Source organism: Natrix helvetica (genome assembly GCF_964273705.1).
Source record: "Natrix helvetica genome assembly, chromosome: 1".
Classification (NCBI taxonomy): domain Eukaryota; kingdom Metazoa; phylum Chordata; class Lepidosauria; order Squamata; family Natricidae; genus Natrix; species Natrix helvetica.
In genome coordinates, this window is record NC_138548.1 from 233488440 (window position 1) to 233496131 (window position 7692).

Here is a 7692-nt window from a genome sequence, read left to right on the forward strand (position 1 = left end):
AAAATACTTCTACCTAGCAGTTAAAACCATCAGAAGTTGAAATAAAACTATACATACAAAAATGAAATATAAATTTTACAACTCTGCTTACAGAGTATTGTTTGGAGCAGGGGTGTCAAACTGGCGGCCTGCGGGCCAGATGCATCACACACAGGCTACACCCATCCAGGCTGACGGCAATGTGACGCAGCGAGTTTGACGTCCGTGGTTTAGCGTATCCATTTTCCTTTGTACGCCAAAAAAATCACTTTTAGAGGACAGTGAGAAAATTTGTTAAGATAATGTTTCATTCTGGAAATAAAATTAAAGCAACTGTAGAACACGTTAACGTAAGTGATCATTATAATCTCAATATATTTCATGCAAATGGGCTTACATGTATTTTAAGTAGCTATAAGGGACTTCAATTTTAATTATAGGAGATGCTGGTTTTTCCCTTCATCCACAGATCTGCTTCTGTCTCCATTAGTCATATATACAAAATTTGAGAGTGGCAGAATTGGTAGGAAAAGTAATCCAGAGATAGAGTTAGTTAAGTAGTTCTTTTCCCAGACATTTCTCCCTCAATTTATTGTGGAAAGAATTATTGGAAGGATAAACTGTTATGCCAATTTTGGATAACTGAAATGCTGTACCAAAGCCTTTGTGAAAGAGATTGAGTCACGGCTGCAATGGTTAAATCACCAGCTTGCAAACCTGAGGATCCTCTATTTCAGGGATTTCAAACTCAAGGCTGGGGGCCAGATCCAGCCCGCAGAGTACACATGGCCCTCCCGATCCCCGTTTTCACTCGTAGAGGATTGCAGAAGGCTGTGGCATCCAAAAACAGAGTTCAGGAGCCTGTTTTCGCTGGCAGAGCGCTTGGGCCCCCAGGTGCCCCCTACAGGAGTGATGTCAAGTTCCCCCCCCCAGGTCAAATATAATCCTGATGCAGCCCTCAAGGAAATCAAGTTTGACACCCATGCTCAAGTTCATTGCTAGTTTTTTCCTTTCTTTTTCCTCTTTTCCTATTACGATGGACTCTAACGTTGTTTGGTACGGATTTTAATGTCCCCTTTGGGGTATCTGGTCATTTTTAAATATAATTTTTAATGTGTTATAATGGTATAAAATAAAACAGGAGTTAAAAAATTCTTGCTAACAAGAGTGGCTTAATTTTCTCAAGTACAATTCTTTGTTGCCAGAGGCCTTCATATAAACATTTTTTACAAACGTTTTTAAATATTCTTTTTATTTGGTGCAATATTTTTTCAAATTCATGAGGACTTTTTAAAAAGTATCTAAATTACTTTGATTTTGACTTCAAAACAACTGGCCTTTTTGTATTTTCATAAAATTCAGCATTTTAAAATCTAAATGCATAGGTATTTAAGTTCTTGCATACTTAATTTCCTTTAACTTTAACCAGGTCATCATTTTAAAAATAAACACATTATTTAGCCTTGTGCCTTATTTTGCAGAAACTCAATGTAGAAAACCATTTCTCAAGGCTTGAGAAATCCTCTATATTCTCACTATGAAATAGGTGAAAATACAGAATAGAATGGAGCTTTGTCTCATTCCCAATTTCCTGTACTGATAATGCCAAAGAGTAGTTCGAATATAACATTGAGAAAACAAAGAAATCAGAAGGATCGTCCTGATGCTCTGTGACCACAGTCTGGCAGATGCTTTTCTCTCAAGTTAAATGTGACTCAGTTTTGAACAGAACTGGACGTTCATTGTATTTCTACAAATGTTGCTGAACTGCAACTGCAGTTATCCTTCCTAACTGGTTATGTCAGCTTGCATTGCTAAAAACTAACATTCAACATTAGACAACTATACATTGCCTGGCCCTATTTTAAAGGATAAATTTAAATTGAAATAACAATAACAAATTTCTTAAGCTGTTGGTTAGGTTTTGTGTGTGTTATGATCAGCGGTTCAAAAAGCAGTTAAGAACTTCTGATCAATGGTACCACAACTTAAGTCTTATTTTAAAACCTAGTTAAATTATCACTGTAATAGTGTCCTTGGCAGTTTTGCTTATCTTATACTTGAAAGCAGATGATTGGCAATTATTTAAAACTGCTTTCACTTTCTTCAACAGCAGCAACAGGTTATGTATTATAAAGTCGTTTGTAAAACATTTTGTAATGACCCCACAGAATCCTTAATGAAACCATGATTTTCTATTACTTTTGTATAAATGAGGGATATGTTTTATGACTATACTTTTGAAATATGTGTATCTTCTGTAACTTTCTAGGGAAGAAGAGAATCTACTACTTTGTAAATTCGCCCCACCCATCCCTTTTTGTCCATGGTTGGCAATAAATTATTTCTAAAGAAAGTCTTCAAATGTATCATTTAAAATGGTTTGATTACTAAAAGATGAAACTTTCATTTAGTTGTACATTGCTCTTTGTACATAATTTGCAAGTGTTCAAGACATTAATACTGCCTTGTGTAAAGTAAATTACTGACAGTAAATAAACAATATACATCCTCATGAAGCCTGTATTTTTGTACTTTAGAAGTGTTCTTAATTAGTTTTCAGTAAAATCCTGTTTGACTATCTAGATTTAAGTAAACTTTAATTAAGCTATCCACTAACATTGATTTTAGTTTTGTGGTATATTTTAGTGTTTTTGCAAAGATTAAGGAATCAACTTTGCATAATTCACAGGTAAAAATACTGTGTTGATGTATATAAATGTTAACTGCAGGGTGGATTTGATTTAAATAAGTCGATTTATATCACAATTTAAATCATGATTTAAATCACTAGTAAAAAGGCTTGATTTAAATCAACTTGATTTAAATTATAATTTTTAAAGAGCAACTGTCATCTCTGTCCCGCAGCAGCTCCTCCTCTGACCTGCTGTTTACTCACCAACAGTCCCATTCACTTTAATGGGATGGCTGGTGATGCAGAAGTGACACAAGGTGAGGGACGTGACAGGCAGCAGGTGAGTGGATGCCCGCTAACAGGAGCTGCCATGAGGGATCTGAAATGACAGGTGCTCTTTAATGTTATATTTATAAGCTGCTTAGAAGGTTTCACTTTCATTTTTACTGCTTGCCCTTCCTCCTCACACTTATTGTCTGGTGGTACAGATGGAATTCTCTTCAAACAATCATACAGTTTGTAGAGTACATAGATTTGCAAAACAATGAGATAAAGGAACATTCCTGAACATTGCTTTATGATTTATCTCATGGTTATTGTGGAATTGTGTGAAAACACCAATGCAGTGCATGTTATCTCAGCTTGCAGAGCTTGGATTCATTGAATGAATTTACCAAAAATGTAAATATTGCATAATATACAGCTTCATGCTACATAATTAAGCTCCATTTCATGCTGAATAAACTAAATTATTAATGTATCTTAAATAGAAAACTATCTTTAGATAGATTTTACTCCAAAAGCATTTTATTAAAGTAAATTTGAAATAAATAAAAATCTGATTTAAATTTTAAAAATCATTTTTTTAAAAAAACATCAATTTTTATCTACCTTGGTCAACTGAAGGAAGTTAACATTTCATACAAAGAACAATTACACTTTCTATGCTAAGTGCTTAGCTAAAGAAGAGCATCAAAACTACAATCTTCCTCAATTTTTTTTTCTGCTCAAAATAAGCCATTGTTTTCCATCTTTCTTGAACCTTGTGTTTTAAATGTCTTGATTCACAAACTAAGACATGAATAAACAACTGCTATTCGGGTTCTTGCAACATGGTAATCCACAAGAAGCAAACCATATTTTTATGTTAACTGATTTACGAACCAAGTTAAAAGTTTTCAAGTGTGTTATCTTGTCCTAAAAAGGAATTTGAGCACAGTATGAACAGAATATATTAAGAAACAGATTTTGATCTTTTATGCAATGCCATATATGTGATTGATCTTGTTATTTCTACTACTTAGAAGCCTTGCCTGTGTTAAGCAAAATTTCTCAAGTTTTCCTTTTCTTTAAAAGTAACTTTGAGATTACACAATGACATGACAAATGTAAACATCTCAAATTCCAGCCAAAATGACTGAAGCAAGCTTATTTGAAGGCCAACCTCCAGCCAACAAAAAAAATCCACCAATCTTTTTTGACTTTTAAAACTTACTGGCTTTAAATTTGTTTGTATTATTTTTTATTCAACTACTTATATCTACAGATACTTAAATTTTCAAATCAAGGCAAATAATGGAAATTACAATAGTATTCATTACCTACAAGAGACTTAAATGAATAACGTAATTTAGTAGCCAAACCTTAGTACCAAAAGCAGAACAACATATTCCTCTTTTCCTTAACATTTTCTTTCATGTTAACAAATAATTGTGCATTAATCTCTATAGAATTGTAAAGAAGAGAAGCTGCTTTTCTTGCCACTTTTCCTAGGCTAAAGCAACTAAGATACCTTCATTGACTCTTAATGTCAGTCTTGCTTAAAAACTGAGCCATTCAGGAAAGGTATTATGTTGTACAGGTAGTCCTCAACTTACAACAGTTCATTTAGTGACCATTCAAAGTTACAACAGCACTGAAAAGTGACATGACCATTTTTCATACTTATGACAGTTACAGCATTGCCATGCTCATGTGATCAAAATTCAGACACTTGGTAACTGATTCATATTTATGACGGTCACCATGTCCCTGGGGTCATGTGGTCCCTTTTCATGACCGTCTAATAAGCAAAGTCAATGGAGCCAGATTCACTTAGCAAACCTGTTATTAATTTAACTACTGCAGTTTTTCACTTAACTGTGGCAAGAAAGTTAGTTAAATGGAGCAAAATTCATTTAACAAATGCTTAGCCACAAAAAAACTTGGGCTTAATTGTGGTCGTAAGTCAAAGACTACCTATGTATCAGTTGTTTTATTAGCTCCAAGAGTGGAGGTTTGGCCTTTTTTCCCTATGTATCATATTGTAGTAACTGAGCAAACTCAATTTAAAATATCATTGTTTTAATGTGAACATAACATCTCTTGCTTTCCTTTTCTGAATGTACAGTATATCACAAGAAACAATTTTTTAATGAAGAGACTTGTTTAAGCATTCTAAGAATACTGAATATATTGCTTGCAATATTACAAGCTGATTTGATATTTATTCTGCTGTTAGAAATAATATGCACTCACCTGTTACCTATCTGTCAACCCTTGGCGGCTTACATGGTATATAATAGAGCAAAACATTTAAAACACCCAGGGTACTGTATATTAAAATAGCTATAGAGACAAGCAACAATCATGGAACCCTCAAATAAGAAATATTAACAGCAAGTAAAAATACAAAAGAGTAAAACATTGTAAATTAATAATTTTAATTATGAAGTATAAATATAAATTATATACACGTGTGTGTGTGTGTGTGTGTGAGCATGTGTGTGTGTGTGTATAGTTGTATATAGTTATAAGATTATTATACCATTGGTATAACTACACTTATATTAGGAATGTTGCTGATACATTCTCTTACAAACTTTTAGATGGCTTTGTCTGACCAAAAACAAACATGGAGTATATATTTTGTGGTTTTGTAATATTCCAACAGATGATGGATGTAAAAGTCTGGAAGGATCAGTATTACAACAACATACAAAAACAAACATGAGGAACTGTTGAATGCTGTAAAATTTCAAAGGACTTTGTTCCATACTTATGTGGCTGCATCTACTTAGCATATTTTAATACATTCATTTCTGTTTCCAAAAGCTGATGTTCTAATGAATATGAATGAAGTCTTATATAAAATTCCGAACACTCAAGTATTCATCCATATGCCCCCATTCTTGCACTGTACACAAACTAAACTGGGGCAGTTATTCCCAGATTTGGCAATCAAAATATTGAAATTATGTCATTGGTTATCAATTGTAGTGGGAAGAGCCCTCATTATATTCTCTTACAATTATAATCAATTTGCTATGCTGGTTTGAAGCTAAGCAAAATTCTGTTTGTATCAATCATGTGAAAACCTTAGCTGCCCAATGTAATATATTATGCTATTGATTATTTTCACCCAATATTGGAAAGACACACCCCAAGATGAAGAGATAATTAAGATATTATCAGGAACAACTAGCACATATGTGCGAGGGGAACCTTTACCTTAATGTAACTAATAGAAAATTAATAAAATTGATTAAGAAAAAAACCCCTAGTTGCCCAATGTAATATATTATGCTATTGTCAGCTGTACTGGTCAGCTTTGTTCAGGAACATCCATTCTTCACTAAGTACAGATAGTCCTCCCACTCACAACCTGGGTGCTGCAATGGTCATAAGTATGAAAAATGATTTTAAGAAAAAAAAATCAGTGCTGTTATAACCAGTCACTAAACAAATGGTCATAAATCGAGGACTACCTGTATGTTCGATAAATAATACTAATTCCAATGCTTGGGTTGATTGACAAAGAACGGTTACTGGAATGGGATATGTCTAGTCTTATGAAAAGAAAGACTAAGGGGAGACATGATAGCAGTGTTCCAATATCTCAGGGGCTGCCACAAAGAAGAGGGAGTCAAGCTGTTCTCAAGGCACCTGAGGGTAGAAGAAGCAATTGGTGGAAACTAATCAAGGAGAGAAGCAACTTAGAACTGAGGAGAAACTTCCTGACAGTTAGAACAATTAATCAGTGGAACAGCTTGCCTCCAGAAGTTGTGAATGATCCAACACTGGATGTTTTTAAGAAGAGACCATTTGCCTGAAGTGTTGTAAGCAGGGGGTTGGACTAGAAGACCTCCAAGGTCACTTCAAACTCTGTTATTTTACAACAGACTGACCCACAAAGTAGCCAGCCAGAGTTAAGCTCAGCATACTGTGTAGAAACTCACCACTGTTTACTACTGTTGAAAGAAATGTCTTTCTGGGTTCGGCTCCAAGTTGGGAAAAAGACACTGGAGACATGGAGGCTGCTTGGAAAGATGGTTTTAATGGTGGACAGGACCACATGGCTTGAGTCCTGAACAGAAAAGGTGATCACATGCTTCAATGTTGGTGGAGGAAAAGAGAAGAAGGGCTGACCGAGATGCTGAGTCCCTGGTTGTATGTCCTCTCTGGCCTTTGATTCCAATTGGTTGTCAGACTCCCATGGGGCCATGCAGGGGCAACTCTCTAGGCTGCGTTTTGAATCCAGGTTTGGTTGAGTTCTCAGATGCCATGTGGGGAGTTGGGTAAAGGGCCAATATTATCGTGCCTTAATCCCATCCCCCTGGAGCTGAAGGGGAAAACTCTTCATTATGTAAAGTGGACTAGCTCAGGCTTTAATGGCTCATTGAGAAAAGGGGGATGGGCAGGAAGCTGCAGGGAGCTATTCTCTCTTTATAAAACATGTTTCTTCCTTTTCACATCCAGGGAAATATAATATTCTGCCATTTCAATATTTCCTAGGATATTTCATTTTTCTGGGAGAGAGATGGGTGATAACTTTCTACACTTTGTGCTGTCTGACCAAAGTAATTTTGGCAATAAGAGCCTAGCCCTAGCCCCATTCCTGCCTTCTACAGTTCACTGCATAAGCAGCCACATATTGCACTTTTGCATCTAGGGAGAAACATCCCTGCCTATGTGTGTATACAGAAGCATTTGTGTGCATTCTATATAAAGGTTTTCCTGAATCCTTGGGGGGGGAGGGGGTGTACGGAGCAAAGCTTTCATTTACAGAGCTGTCCATGGAGATTCTCAATCATCCAGGT